Here is a 17,249-nt window from a genome sequence, read left to right on the forward strand (position 1 = left end):
ATGACCAAAATACAGTGGTTTCTATGGTAACAGTAAAGCAAACAATTAAGCTTGATAAATTACTGTTTTGCATCTAAAGTACAATAACAAATGCAAGTTTCTATACAGAGAACAAATAGCAGAAGTCACCGAAAAATTGAATCGATGCATTTAGCTCTGACATGGGAGCATCGTGGATGATTCCATTAGAATTCCCTCTGATTGAAACTACTACCCAGATTAGAGTCCAGGCCTTGAGCCCAGTAAATTGGCTATAAATTCCCTGTACAGAGGAGAGAGAATGTGTATACTTAGGGGTAAACATTGACAAATTTATCTGCTGGAATTCAGAATTCCTGAGCTTTTCACCAAAAAGTTTATCTTTCATAAAAAATAAATTTGTCATTTTTCACATCATTTTGCACATGTGCGTGATATATCAACACACATATATGTGTGAATACATATATAAATTATATATATACTGACTATGTATATAGATAAAGATAATTTTTTCATACATTCCTTTTATCTTCAAAACCAGATTATAAACTCCTTTGGACCAGCCATCGATCTCCATAAAACATTAACAAAAGATCAAGGGCCACACTTCTCACTGTGTAACAGAGACAAAAAAGGATTACTCAAAGCACCATGAATGCATTGAGAAGCCCAAAGGGTCTGTATCCCAGAGCAAACTGGGTATAGTAGCCATTCAAAGTTAGCTTCTGGCTTTTATTGTAAAAACAAGGAAGTTTCACAAAAAAATTAAGTTGATTCAATCATTACAAAGGGACACAAGGACATGGGCAGAGTTACAAAAGTTATCTATGGCTGAGTATACTTGAACAATGGAAACTAGTAACATCAGTAAAACAAACAAAGTGACATTCCAAAGTACAGTTAGTGAAAAGCTAAGTTGGTCAAACTGGCTCATTATTTAAAGTATAACCTCTCCTTAAGCAAAAGTTACATTCTTATGATAAAATGTAAATACAATTATCTCTAAAGTTTGCCCCAACAGAGAGCTTGCCCTTAGCAAACATTTTTTCCACCACTTTCCCTTCAGCAATTCTTAAAATCTCTTAACAGGATCGGTATGACAACCACGTGTTATTTCTTTTTTTTTTTTTTCTTTTTTGTGACCAGTAAGGGGATCGCAACCCTTGGCTTGGTGTTGCCCACACTGCGCTCAGCCAGTGAGCGCACCGGCCATCCCTATATAGGATCCAAACCTGTGGTGGGAGGGCCGCTGCGCTCCCAGCGCTGCACTCTCTGAGTGAGCCACGGGGTCGGCCCAACCACCTGTTATTTCTAAAATCATTAAAGTATACAATCCCACACCTAAACAGTGATTAGAGTTGAATAGATGGGCTTTTGCCCTATAAATGCATTTACCTAAAAACGCTATTCTAAAATCAAATGAGAATCAAGATTTCTAACCTTCCACAAAGGAGATGGTAGAAGATATGTCTATCCTTGTTCATTTCCCTGTGTCAATATTATCTCAGGAGACCTAGAACTTGGGATGTGATAGAGGTTCAGGTACATGTGCAGTAATCTGATCAAGGAAAATATTCTATACTTCACTCTTGTAGTGGAAAGAAAGAGTAAAAATAGAAGGTGTCGATTTTTCAGCACACTAGCCCCAAATATAAATTAACAGGAATCTTTTTTGATTGCTGGTTTAGATAAGTGGAAAACAAAAGATAAAAAGTCATTGAACTAGGAAAACATTTATTGTTGGTATTTCCATTTCATGCACAAACAATAGTTTTAGAAACTCAGAAATAAAAGTATTTGCAGATGAGTTTCGAGGATTATTGCTGCTATTCTGAGCTGGGCCAAATCTCAAAGGGACAAACACAGATTAAGTTAATCTCCATAGCACCCTGTCACAGATACTGATTAGAGAAAGTTTCTGACATTGTGACCACGTGCTGGGTTAGTTACCCAGCTTGTGCGTGTCTGTCTGGTTCCTGCCCACCTCACAACATGACACAATTTCATTTCTATTTTCTGTTCCAGCCAAAGGGTCTTTAGAGAGATCCTAGAATTTGCCAGATTTTCCCCCCACTTAGGGGCTCACATATATCCCTAACTTTGCTTAAAATATTCCTGTGCTGCTAATCCCAGGGTGGATACAATTGTATCATTCAAATCTTAGTGTAAATGTCGGTCTTTCTTCCCTTGTTATTGCTAGTATCAGAGGCTTGATATACTATTTTTTGACATTTATCTCAATATGTAAGAATTTATTTTACATATTTTATTCCGTTTCTCTCATTAGACTGTGTACTCCATCAGGTCAAAAACATTTCTGTTTCTCTCATCCATGTACAACAGCCTCTAGTATAACTTCTGGCAAGTTTCTCAATAGTACTGCAAATTATACAAATGATGGGTAATAAAAGAGCACACATAGAGACTCCTTATGTAGATGACAATCTTTGATTATCATGGTCACTTGGGAAATGCTTAGGAATGTGTAATGCCCGAGTCAGATCCCCAGAGATTCTGATTCAGAAGTCAAGGCTCCTTGCTCAGATGATCCTGGCCCAGCAGCATGCAAATCTCCTGCGAGCTTACTACAAATATATAATTTCAGGTCCCACTCCAGACCAACTGAATCAGATTCCAAGATTCTTTGGGGATTCCAATGCCCATTAACATTTGGGAAACACTGAATGGTATCCCTTCAACATGATGATTTCCACTCCTTTGGGTATATACCCCACAGTGGAATTGTCGTATCATATGGCAGTTCTACCTACAGTTGGTGGACAGGGATGTTTACAAAGTAATTTCCATGTGTTTCTAACGTTCAGTCCTGAGAACCACTGATCAAGAATATGGCCAAGCAAATGGAAAGAACAAAAAAAATCAATCCCCAGGCCACGTAGCCATTTCAATGTGCTTTCTAATAATTTTACACAGCATTTGTATAGAGCTCCTACTCTAATTAGGCACTATGCAAGGGTCAGAAGATACAAAGTAAAATCAAGCACATTTCCTCCTCTGAGGAGGATTTATGTCTAGAAGTAGGAAACAAGCTAACAAAAATCTGACAGCAACAAAGGCTAGAGATACAATGTAGACATTGCATAGGCATGGAAGCTGGAGTAGAAAGCAGAATTCATTTCTGCTTCAATCCTTAGGAAAGCTGTTACTAACCTGGTGACAAACCTTGTCCCATGCATAAATGTTCACATGTCAGGCAGCAATATGGAGATCCAGCACAGCCTGGCATGATGGAGAATCTTCATCACAGCTGTAAGCCTGGTGGGAGACAGAGATGAGCCTGGAAAGGCCCTTAGAGCCATATGAAGCAGGTCAGAGAATCCACTGTACATGTACAGCCTCTGTCCTTGGGAAGCTTACAGCCTGATGGAGGAGACTAGAGAGTGAAAGGGCAACTAAATCATAGAACACCAAATGCTCTCACAGGTGCCAGCACAGGGTGCTCTGGGAGCCTTATAGAGGGATAACCAGCACAGAAACTGCAGCTGTACCAAGGGTATCAACATACAGATGAAGGAAAACCGAGGGATATTCTAACTAGAAATTGCTACAAATTTGAAAGCTTTGAAGTTTGGCAAGTCTTCATTGTTTCTAAGGGAAAACAAGAACTTCCCAGCATTTCTAGCTTGTGGTGTAAGGGAGGTGAGGCCACTATGAATCTTCAAGGTGGGAAGAAGCCAGAACATGCAGGCTCTTATATGTCATGCAAGGGAGCTTAGAATTTAGCATTTGTCAGTTTAAAACCTCTAAATTATTTTAAATAAGAAATCAACATGATCATATTTGAATTTTCGGCATCGTGAAGAAAGATTGGAGAGGAGCAGAAGAGATGTGGAGGCCAGATGGGAGGTGGTTTCCACAGCCCGGGTGGGATATGACGAGAATTATATCATGGAGACAAGTATAAGAAGGAAAGGTATATTGCTCAAAATACAGTTCTCCGAGACAAGAACTATCAATATTCTAAGGACCACAAACCTCTTCAGGAAAAGAGTGGAGAATGTTCATGTAAACAGGGAATACCTTATATTATTTGCTTTAAACACATTTCCACTCAAAAGAATTCAAACTAAAGCTTGTTTAGGCACTTCCAGGTGTACGTGGAACGCCCTACAGCTCTGCAGACCAGAGACCCATGGCCACCTCCACTCCCCTTAGACCCCAATTCTGGGAAAAACACATACAATTTGGGGTCCAATTGCCCAGGGAATTTTTCTTGCTTGCTCTGTCAAACAGAGGTGGGACTGAAGCAGGTGCAGGTGGAGATGCCACAACAGCAGCAGTGCCCCCCAATGTGACCTGATGTGATTTTCTGATTACAGTAATCACGAACGGCAGTGTGAACAATAGCAAAGAGGTCAGTTGCAAATACTGTGTCTCAGACCAAAGGAAATAGTCAAATTACAGCTCTTTGGTTTTAGGGTCAGAAAATAAATAATGGGTGCATAGTTTTTGTGCTTTCTCCTGACACTCTGGGGAATTACTGCTGAGTAAATTTTCTAAATCAGCAGATTTGCGAAGCTCTGAGAGAGAAGTGGAGGTGATCTGGCAAAATGCACGTGCATGGGAAAGGAAGATATATTGAGGAAAAGGATATAAAACACTACAAAATATTTAAATTATATTTAAACATTTCTTCGAAGCTTAGAAATTCTGACATTACTGGGGATGTATCTTTTCTTGCAGACTAATTATGACAGAAGGAGGTAGAGATGAATTTCAAATCCACCATACTATTTTGAAGGTAAATCTCCGTGAGAGGAAATTTGTGACAATGTGGATGGTTGACTAGAAAAATCTCAGGATTGCAATAATTGTGATTCAAATATGAGCTAACAACTTTTTACCTTTCACAATGCGCTAAGCACTGTTGTAGCATCTGTTAGCTAATTTAACTTCCCTTAAAGGGAAGTACCATTAATATTCCCATTTTACAGAGAAGAAAACTGCTGTGTTGAGGGCTGAAGGTCACACAGCTAGTCAGTGACAGAGCTGGTAGCCCAGGTCTGAACAAATGCTGATTATAGTTAAAGTTTCCAATATACATTGCAAAATGTCACAAACGACAAGAGGAGGAAAAGCTCCTGAATTTGATGTTACAATTTCTGTGCGAATCTGGAAAGCATATAGCATTAATCTGATCAAATCACTGCAGCCACACAACGATTATCAGACTGTGTCTTCTAAAGAAAATCATTCCCGTATTGTTGTTCTCCAGTTCAGAATCCCTTAATAGCTGTGCCTGCTCTATAGGAATAAGTGCACATGCTGATCCTGGCTTGGAGTCCCTCCACAATCTGCTTACAACCGCTCCAGATGCAGTCATCTGTGATCTCTTACATTCTTATCTCTTCCTACACTCTCCCTTCAAAATCTCTACTCCAGTCTCAGAGAACCACTTCTCCAAATGTACTTTGCATCGCTGCTTCTCATTCACTGCCATAAATTGGGAGTGTTCTTCTCACAATACATATGCATTTTTTGTTCCCCAAAACATCCTAAACTGGGCTGGAACCATGGAAGGCATGAACATCATCTAATTCAAAGGACTCTTCTAAGGATTGGCTGAGAAAATGCATTTAATAAACTGCCTAATATGTGATCGGCAGTCAGCAAATGGTTGCTCCTGTTATTTATAAAAGTTAAATGATTTTGTACAGAAATCCTGTGCATTGAAAATAAGCAGACAATTCAGATTAAACATCCTTATCTTGAGCCTAAACTGTTTGGTTTTGTTTCTTGCACTGATGGTTTTCAGCATCTCATCATCCTGCTCAGAGGATGAATATAATTTTGCCATCTTATCCAGGCCAGGACTGGTTCTAGAGTTTCTCTCAGCTCCTCTGACCTATCATCCATTTACTGAAGAGCTACTAAGATCCAAGGACAGCACAAAGAATGTCAAGAGCATGACTTTATTTAATATTCTTAAATACTATACTCTATAGGTATTAATTATCCCCCATTTTTATAGATGGAAAAACTAAAGTTCAAATGGAATAAGCAATTTCCCTTTTGCCATACAATCAGTATGTAGGAAATCTACCATTCGAATCAAGTTGTTCTGACTCTAAAACCATGTTTATTTCTGTAAATTAGGTTGTCTTTCTCTGCCACGCTTCTTGTCTTTCATTGTCTACAGCACTGATTAATTCCACTTTCCTGTGTTGGACAAGAAAGCTATCCTAAGAAAGATTTTATATGATGACTTTTTAAAGACAAATTAGTTTAATTTCTAGATTAAACAGGACAGTACCTGAGATTACATCAGCCTAAGTAGCATATCTAGTTTCTTTCCTATAACCCTATCCTCCAAATATGAATTGCTGTATTACCAAGCCTGGAAAGAAATACTTAGAGAGTAGAGTAGTATAGGGAACTAGGCAACAACAAATCCTCTATCCTGTTCTCCATCCACATGTCATCCTACTAGTTCAGGTCCTTCTTTCAGCTCTATTGTTGAAACTCAGCCTGTGCCAAACTCTCCTAGAAACTGAGGATCCAAAAGTTAACAACACAGCTTGCACGTCCCGTAGGAGCTAAGAATACAGTGAGGATCTCATGGCAGAAGACAGTATGTTGGAAAATATAATCTGGGAACAATGGGTCTGCAAGATGCTTCTTTCTTTAAAGGGTATCACCACAGTCCAAAAAGTTTGAGAAATTCTGCCTGCTATTAGCTCTTTCTTGATATTTGTTGTGAATATTAGCTTATTAGATATCCTGCAGTGATGAAATCTATTTTGCTTTATTTACCTTTGGATTGACAAAAAACTTATGACTAAAGAAACTTCCATTTTTCCCCTATGAAACACTTAATAACATCCTATGAAATTAGAGTGCTTTCAAACACATTTTAGGAAATGGTAGCCTAAAATAGTTTAACAGACTCATAACCAATGTCTTTATTTCTTTCCTCCATTTTCCAAGCAGTCCTTTACATTATTGCCAAGATTGTTTTCCTTAAAGAATTCATGTTATACAGATCGTGATATCATACATGATACATAAGATATCTTATACAATATATATTTTTTAAAATTTCAAATCAAGCACACACAAAACAAACAATCCAGGCTCTATCATCTTACAGTAAGTTCTAATGAAGTAGGAGAGTCTTTTAGAGATTTTTTTCTGTCAAAGCTATTTCCCCAGCTTTATGAAGTACTGTTTCCTTAATCACTCAGTGACATGGTATTATCTGCCGTTCCGACAAAGCCACCAGAGTGCACCATATCCTTGATGTTAATACTGGAATATTCCTTTCCTCCATCTCTGCCTCTAGAGACTCTCCCAACTCTGCTAGAATCCAGGCCAAGATTCTTGATCTTCAAACTTTAGGTAAATACTCCCTCTCCTGTGTTTCCATAGCACCCTTCTCGGCCCTGTCTTCAAGAATGCAGTGCGTTCTGCTTCACTCGCTGGTGTTCTTATTCTCTTAGTTCCTTGGCCCTTTGAAAGCATGAGGTGAATGAGCAGGCAGCATGTGCCTTGGCTCCACTGCCTGTCTTGCTACAGCCTTCTCTCCTGGGGCTCACAGGCTCCTTTGCTTACTAACGACTGTTGGAAATGGGTCCTGACTCTCAAGTAATGTAGAATATCACCTGCCCTGGGGAGTATGCCTTGTCCCCCTTTCAGTTTCCAAATAACAAAAGTGACAACCCTCTAATTTGTAAACTAAATTTCATCTATTTTAGATTTAAAATACGAGATATAACAATTTTAGAATGTGACAGATACTAGCTTTGGTGAGGTCAAGCTCCTGATTGGCCAGTTCCTGTTAATTACCTAAGAAGCTTCTTTTTTCCCATTGCTGTGTAATGGCCCTCTAGTCTAGCCCCCATCTTTCAGAAAACAGCCAGAAAAGATTTCCAAAGTCAGGCACCTGCTAGTGGGTCAGTGGGTTAAACGTGTTTGTGCATAGAGGCAAGTCAGTGTATCAAGGAGAAACCCCTCGTCAGCTAAGAGAAACCCATCATTCAGCTGTCAGATCTTCCCTTCTTATAAAGTGAGCCACATCAGAAAATATTTAGTTAGTAGAAAAGCACATAATGTTGAATATACTAATTCTCCTGATGTGAGCATCACATATTGCACACAGGTAATGATAGTCAACTCTGTACCCCACAGATATATACGATCAACTATGTTACAATAAAAAAAAAAAAAGAAAGAAAGAAGGAAAAAGAAAAATACAAGCTAGAGTTCTTTAGCTGGGGAAGGTAGGGAGGCAGAAGAAGAAAGAATTGAGCTCAAAAACGTTAAATAATTTCCCCAGGATCATAGATCTAGTAAGTGCCAAAATGGAGCTTAGAATCCAGGCAAGTGATTCTAAAGTCTGTACTAACAACTATTGTCCTCTCTGTGGTCATCGTTGCAAGTTAAAGTGAGAAGAACAACGTGCTCTAAAGTATGCTGATGAATTAGCTTAATCCGAGGAGGTTTTTTTGGAGCCAATAAAATAAAGTATTATTTTCTTGCAAGTGGGCTAAATGCAAATTTTACTATTTGATTTTCTTAGACTCATGATTTTGCTTGAGTTGCTGTTTATTATACTACCAAAGAGAGGGAAAAAATATTCTGAATTGAAAATGCCAATGCCTGTTTTAATGTAAATTCTCCATGTTTGGTAAAACATATTGACTTCCAAGTAATAGTGTACTTTTGACTTGATATGTATTGACTTATATCTACTAGGAGCTTATTGATTGTTTTCAGTAAATACCCTGTGAAATGTTTTCTCACTTAGCTAAAAAGAAAGCTTAGCCTTCAGAAAGATTTTTATTTTATCTTTTTCAAGTAGAAAAAAAATTCTGGTCATGGCACCCATTCTCAAAATTGATCTAAAATCATTAGTTTTAAGTGTTTATAATCTGAAGACCTAAGGGGGAGAAAACTTATTAAAAGTCTAATAATGCCAATTTAGAAAAGAAAATACCATTTTACCTATCACATTAATATAAATATAAAATTATGCTTAATATTATCTGAACTATGTAAAATTAGGTAATAAAAGAGTTTGCAAAAAGATTGGAGGAAAAAATAAATAAATCAGACCTTCACATTCATCAGGATTATTTTCTGACTAATTTCCAAATTTGTAAAGAAACATTTATACAAGGTCTTGCTTGGCTTAGTCCCAGAAGCCTTTCCATTAAGAGCTTTTGTTTCTTTCGTTCCTCCTCATACCACATGAACCAGCTTCATAGCTATCACTCACACTGTGTTAAATAACTGTATTTCTTAGAAATAAAAAAGGCTTTTTATTTTTTCAAATTTATGTAACTATAATAATTCTATTTCTGACATTGAATTAACAAAAGCACATTCCCATACAGAAATAAGCACCGTAGGGGCTTGGCTCAGTGTCCATGACAAACAACTGTATTTCCATACCCCAGTATGATTCAAACTCACATCCCAGGAAAACTGCAACTGCAAAGTCAGGGTAATTTTCATTCTATCCAAGTAGTTAAAATTACTTAAATTTGTGAATTTCAAGTATCATCTCTACATCAATGTTTTAGTAGTAACTATTCATGAATAATGAAACTATGCTCCTGTTCTGGGCTTTCCTTAATTATCAATTAACTAGAATCATTTCTTTAAAATCTAAGAGCTTATATTTTAATTAGGAGATATATGAGAGATTCTTCAGTATAGTTTATTAACATATACATCACTGCATTGTGCATAACTTTTATAGGACGTTGTATTTGAAACAGACATTTTTCCTGCTTAACACAGCATGTGTTTACGTGACCACTGCAGAGATGGGGTGCAGCCTGTAAAGTGTAGTTGTACCTCTTGATGAGCAAGGAGCTAGAATTAGCATCCCTATTACTATCAAAAAGGGATTTTGTTGCGGTTATTTGCCAGACTGCTCTGTGCTCCATCCCTGCCTTTCTGCTACTCATTCTCTATCACAGAAGCTACACTTCCCAGGATTCGTTGCCAACTGGCCTCCCATGAGGTTGAGCTGGTGGAAGGCCCCTGTGGGTGATTTGAAGGCTGGGGGAAGGGTGAAGGCGGAGGAGCATGTGGAAGAGCATGTTTCCTTCTTTCTCTGCCTCTGCCTGTGTTTCCTGTAGAAGAGACCATGTGACTATGGTCCAGGACCCCCTAGGTAGCCACATGGTAGTCAGCTTCCACCAGCTGGCCCTGGCTCCTAGGTTTCAACAATGCTCTCCCCTCTCTTGGTTCCTCCATTTCTGGCTACAGTGGTTTCTTGTATTGGTCATTGCTAGGCCCTGTTATGCTTTCTTAGGTCTTTCATCACCATATGACCATTTTCTGCAGTAATGTTCTTCTGCTTGAAATACTTAGATTGATTTCTATTTTCCTGATTAGACCCTGACACATACAGAGATTATTTGTGCCACATCCCAAGGCCACCACAGACCTCCAGTCACCATCACTTTCTTCTGAATTTGTGAAATGGGAGGATCTACAGTATATGTGTTGATTATTTTAAGGCTACTGTTTATTGAGCAGCTACTATGAACCAAGCTTTGTAATGCGCACCTCTAGCCTGTGTCCTTTCAGCCTCACCTTAAGACAAGTTGTCCTCACTCTGTATTTCAGCAGTGCTGATTTTTTTTTCCCACTGCCACTTTTTTTCCCACCTCAGTATATTTACACATGCTATTCCCTGTGTGGAATGGAGGAATGGCTCCCCTCACCCATCCCAGAAAACTTACTTATTATTGATGTCTTAAGTTAAACATTACTTCTCTGTGAAGCTTTTCCTGACCTTGTGCTATTAATGTTTTCCAGTTATACACTTTCATTACATCATTTACATCTCTCTTGCAGTAGTTATAATATTAATTAAATAATTTACTGTATAATTTGTATTTTAATGTCTCAATACACCTCTTAAAATAAAGGCTAGGTCCAAATCCATCTACTTCACCTCTGTGGCCCCAGTAGCTGAGGATAATCTTACACATGCAAATTGATACTTGATATTTGTTGAACACATTATTTCATTTAGTCCTCACAACAACCCTTTAAGATGAAAATTATTTTTCCTTTTACATAATTTTATGTGAGTCATTCTACAGTATATTGAGTAAGCTGCTATACTGCATGAACTGTTTTAAATGCTGAGGATAAAGCAATGATCAAAACAGACAAGAGTCCTTTCCCTCGTACAACCCATTTTCCAGTCAGGGAGATATTCAATAAGCAAGTGAATACATACTATGTCAGATGATGATAAGTGATATTGAAAACAAATCAGGAAGGGGAATAGAGAATGCTACATGAGGTCTATATGCTATTCTGAATAGGAAGTCTGGGATGACTTCCTTGATGCTGTGACATGTGAGCTGAGAACTGAGGGGGGTGAGACAGTAAACCAGGTAGATAGAAGGCTCCAGGAGGAAGAGCCCTCATCAGTTTTGGATATAAGGAAAATAAAGTTCTAAGAGATCAAGCAAATCGCAGGGATTCTCCATTTGTACCCAAGTACAAGTGATTGTATGATTTCATATTCTAGTATGTAGGATATAAAACTATTCCAGAAAGTTCACCACAACCCGCATCAAATTGAACCATTCAGCTATGATAGATATATTCCTATTCACCATGACAACCATACGAGAGAAGCAGCAGGTACATACAACATTAAGGATAGAATTCAGCCTTTTTATTGTAGGTCAATTCAGCTAAAAACGTTATTTTGTAAGTGCTTGTTAGCAATGGGGTCAGGACACCGTCTCTGATAAAACAAAACTGTGGACATCATGCTTCAGAGAATCCCTTAATTCTGCACTGTTTCAGAGCTGTGGTCAGACCCTCACCATTTATCATGAAGCGGGCAGCAGAGTATGTAGTGGTGGATGCACGAACATCTACAATGATGAGAAAACAACTTAAACTCAAATGTCACCTTCATACACAGAGGCATTATCAAGCCATCAAAATAGTACTTTTGAAAGCTTGACTAATGAAAGACTTGTGTTTAGTTCTCTGTCTTTTAAGTTACCTGTAACATTTCTCAAAATTATTTTGGTGTGTTAAGAACCACTAATGAAGACAGATGAATGAGAGGGTCTCCATAGGCGCACACTATGACAGGTCACATTAGGTTGCCCAATTGTCAAGTTCCTTTGGTCAGGGGTGTCTTACCATTGCCATAGTTACTAATTTTGTGCATGTCCTTTTCTCTGTTATCCTCGAGGCTCAAGATTAAGGGAAAATATTCAACTTAATTATAATGGTGAGGTTGCAGGTAGGCTGAAGAAATGAAGTTGGCAAGACTTGGATTTTTAATTCTAGGTCCAGGATAGACTAGCTATCAATGATCTATTCCTCTGGGCTCTACTCGTAAAATTCAAGAGTTTGTATTAGTTAACTTTGAGGCTTAATACAAAAGTATTGATAGTCCATATTAAGTATACTAATATTATCTGACATGTATTAGATCTGTAGCAAAGGGTGACTATACTGTACATATTTTATGATTATAATTGAAATTATAATTTAAGTGATTATAATTATGATTATAATTGACTATACTGTGTGTATTTTAGGATTGTAATTTAAATGACTCAATTGAAGCAACTCAGTGGAAGAGAAAGATCACAAGATACTGGAACTAAGAGCTGAATTCTCTCTTTCCTATTCCAATAAGCAGTACTGTGCCTATGGCCACATAATATAACCCTTTGGGCTTATTTATATATTTATTTTTTGATGGCAGTTAGGAGATTGAAGCAGAAGATTCCAAGTTCTCTTTCAGAAAAAAAAAAAAAAGTCCGACGATTCTCTAACTTATATCCTCTATGTATTTGTATATGGTGGCATCCAGCATTTATAGGAAAACGAAGCACTTGAGAAGGTCTGACATTCCATCCATCACACAGTGGAATAAACTTTCATTAAAAAACACATTACGTTTGGGAAAGAGCATCTGTTTCCCATCCCAAATAGCATTTTGATTCAAACTGTAATATTATCTAGGCTAACAAAAAAAGGTTAGTGACACTTCCTCAGGTAGCCCCGAATGTTTTCTTCCTCACTCATTTTGATAAAACAAAAAATATTTTTTTAAATATTAAGATCAATAAAATAAAAGCAAGCTTCTTTCAGAACCAAAATTTAAAATCTAGTGGTTCTTCGTCTTTCCAGTTTCACTCAAAATTTCCATCAAACTTTTAAAAAGGCTGTCTGTATTAATGAGGCTGGAAACTTCAGGAGCATTTATGACTATTCGCTTGATGATAAATAGCATTTGTCTTTGGTGGTGTTCTATTTTTCTGTATCACTGTCACACAGGTCATTGGACAGACCTATAGATACTTTTGTATTTTTCAATTATTCCTTCCTCTTACGAGCACTTTGTTGCCTCCAGATGATTCCCCACCCCTGTAATTTTATACTTCAGCTAAAAGAGGGAAAAAAGCTGTACAACATGGTTCCCCTTCTTTAAGAGCCCCATAAAAAAAAAAAAAAAACTGTAGTAATGTGGACACACCCTGTGGAATTTCTGTTCTACATGGCAGACTGTACATGTCTTGTTTTATAAATTTAAATAATCATAAGATCTAAGGCCTTATACTTATACTTTTTCACTTTTGAACTCTAGCATAACTTACGTTCTGGAAAATGGGTGTTTTGTAACATTTGCCTTTCTTTGTTTCTCAGTAGCATTGATAATGCGGACTTTAATGTGGCAATGAAACTTCAAAGTGATTCATGACTAATGTCACTGACAAAGGGTTTATATACCTAATATACAAAAGTAATCTTCTAAAAAGAAAGAATATAGAAAAAATATATATATGTATATACACACACACACACATATAAACACACACACACATACACACACACACACACACACACACACACACACACACACATATACACATACACCACCCAACACTTCTATATAAAAATAGGTCAGGGATATGAACAAGTATTTTGGAGAAGAAGAAAGGCCCATTGCACTTAATCATATAAAAGATTATTGAGCTGGGACATAATGAGATAAACAAAAATGGGAAATGCAGTGAGTGATATATCATTTCTCATCTGACACATTGGCAAAATCCAAAAGTTGACAATATGCTTTGTTGTTGAGACTATGGGCACACAAAGACTATGGGGAAACAAAGCAAAATGACACAATGTTATGCGGTAGAACGTGGCAATGTCTATCAGGTTAACAGGGGCATTTACTCTTTGATCTAAGTAATTCACATGCTAAGAATCTATTGCAAGGCATATGCAGAAGGCACTTATGCACAGAGAGCTTAGTTACAATAACAAAAAAGAGAAGAAGCCCAAATGTCCATGGTTAGGGGACTGATTGAATAAACACAGGTGGCTCTGCATAAAGGAGTATATAGTCAGCTATAAAAGGAATGCGGAATACCTCTAAATTATTTTGGGTGAGGTCCTGAATATAACATAACAAGGAAAAAGCAAGGTGGAGAAAAAATGTAGTTTACTATAAATAAATAAAATAACTTGCCGTTGTTTATCTAAGTGTGTGTATGTATTACACACATACCAACATGCACACACATGACACACTTACATTTCCAAGAAAAATGATGAAAGCATAAACCATAAAATTAAACAGAAGGTTACAATTGTGCTAAAGAGGGGAAAAGAGGGGAGGAGACAAAAATACAAGCTCGACTTCTCTGAATACACAATGTTATATAGATTTGACTTTGTAAGCATGTCAATATTTTACATAGCTATAAAATAAAGTAATAGTTCAAGAAATAGAAAAATGAAACAAAAACACCTAAATGTGTATCAAGTTGGTGACATAATTAAAGCAAAAGGAGTTATTTGAAACTATGTAAAACACAATAACATTTCTATTGTACAAGTAGATTATACTGTAAGATAGAAGGGAACTGAAAAATAAAATAAAACACAACTCTAACTATTTTAGTTGTTTTGTCATAATGTTTAAGATGATGCTTATCTAGAGACTGTTGAGTATATGTTATGGGATAAAGCAATGAGTAATTTTCTCAGCATCACTGAGGATCAGGATAAATAAGAGCTGAGGTCACCAAGGCTAAGAAAAGACCATGCAGTGCTGAATTTGAATTGGAAGTACAATATGAACTGGTATATTTTAGCTCTAAAATGAAAGACATATTTTCTAGCTCTTTCATTGGAAAAGTCTAGGAAAAAATACCAAGCCAGTGAAAATGAGCACCTCTATAGAGCATATAATGTGTACCCTTAAATGTCATTTACTATTAAAAGGAACCAAGACTCCTTGGAGAAATGGCTAAGTTGAAAACAGTGAAAGATGAACTCAAAGTTTTACCAGAAAATAAGTAAACTCTCAGAGACTAACAACATTTTATTGAAATAACTCAAAAATCAACTTAAAAGAAGAATACCACTGGCTGAATATAAAACAACTTGAGCACCAATGGTAAAAAAAATTAGAGATAATTGATGAACATTAGATATGATTAAGCCCATAAATTCATTTGGAGGATATCAGGGAAATAAATGAAAATAAATCATAATTTTTAAAAATGGTATGTAAAGGAGTGAAAAACATATTCTCCCTTTCCAACATGTACTATACTTCAAGATGTCTAGATAATGGATGAAAAGTTTTTCCTATAGAAGTATTCAAGCTAATGAACAAAAATGTGACAAAATTAGGATACCACATTTTCTTTTTTTATTGGTTATGAATATTCATGAGATACAAAGCTGATTGTCCCCCCTCATGACCTAGATGTGAAGGCCGGATCCATACTGGCAGCATACCCATTACCACAAATTGCGATTGTATACTATGTCCCCCACCAAATTATCCCCAACCTCCCTCCCCCTCCCCCTTTCCCTCACTCCACTTTGCATCCCTAGGTACGTTCTCTCCCTCTGAAAGTCCAACACCCCACTGTGGTCTTTCTTTTCTTCCTTTTTTCTCTCTTGGCTCCCACTTATAAGTGAGTACATATGGTATTTATCCCTCTATGCTTTGCTTATTTCACTCAACACAAGTTTCTCCAGGCTCATCCAACTTGTTGCAGATGGGAGAATTTCATTCTTTTTTATGGTAGAGTAGTATTCCATGGTGTATATATACCACATTTTCTTTATCCAATCATCCATTGAGGGACATTTAGGTTGGTTCCATATCTTGGCTATTGTAAACAGAGCTGCAATAAACATAGAGTGTAGGTATCCTTTCGACATGATGATTTCTATTCCTTTGGGTATATACCCAGAAGTGGGATTGCTGGATCATATGGAAGATCTATCCATAGTTGTTAGAGAAACTTCCATACTGTTTTCAGTAGTGGTTGTACTAATTTACAGTCTTACCAACACTGCAGGAGCATTCCCTTCTCTCCACACCCTCGCCAGCATTTGTTATTCACCATCTTTTTGATTATAGCCAGTCTAACTGGGGTGAGGTGGTATCTTAATGTGGTTTTAATTTGTATTTCCTTGATGAGTAGTGATGTTGATCGTTTTTTCATGTACCTATCGTCCATTTGTATGTCTTCCTTTGAAAAATGTCTATTCAGGTACTTTGCCCATTTTTTAATTGGGTTATTTGTTTTTTTACTGTATAATTGCTTGAGTTCCTTGTATATTATGGATATTAATACTTTGCTGGATGCATAGTTAGCAAAAATTTATCAACACCTAATAAATTAATATATCTAATGGTGGTCATCAACAGCTGCCAGCAACATCTCAAAGAGGGTCAACTAGATTGTGTGTGTTTTCTGATGGAAATATACAAGCTACATTTCAAGTATTCTTGCCAAAATCTCTATAAGGCCTATACAATGTAAAAACCAATTTACAAGAAATATTGGGAACAGAGAACATGTTAAGTGAGACCAGGGAGATGACTGTGAAAACTCTGCATGACAAATATATGGTTTCTTCAAAAAACAGTTGTAAGAGAAAAGTAAAGGTAGAAGAGAAATATAGTTCAAATGGAACTTAAGACACATCTCAGCCAATTGCCATGTGTTTGAGACTCAAATTTGAACAAGGAAACTTATAAAAAAAATGCAAGCCAGGGATATTTGAATTCTATCTAAATCATTGATGATGTTAAAAAATTATTTGTAACTAACATATAGATTTGATCATAGTAATGTTGCTATTTTAAAATTTAAAAAGTCCTTATCTTTTAGAAATGCATGCTGACATGTTTACAGATGAAATGGTATGATGTGAGATTTTATTCCAAACAACCAAAGTTGGGAGGAGTGGGTGGTGGTAGGTAG

This window comes from Cynocephalus volans, chromosome 1 (genome assembly GCF_027409185.1).
Source record: "Cynocephalus volans isolate mCynVol1 chromosome 1, mCynVol1.pri, whole genome shotgun sequence".
Classification (NCBI taxonomy): domain Eukaryota; kingdom Metazoa; phylum Chordata; class Mammalia; order Dermoptera; family Cynocephalidae; genus Cynocephalus; species Cynocephalus volans.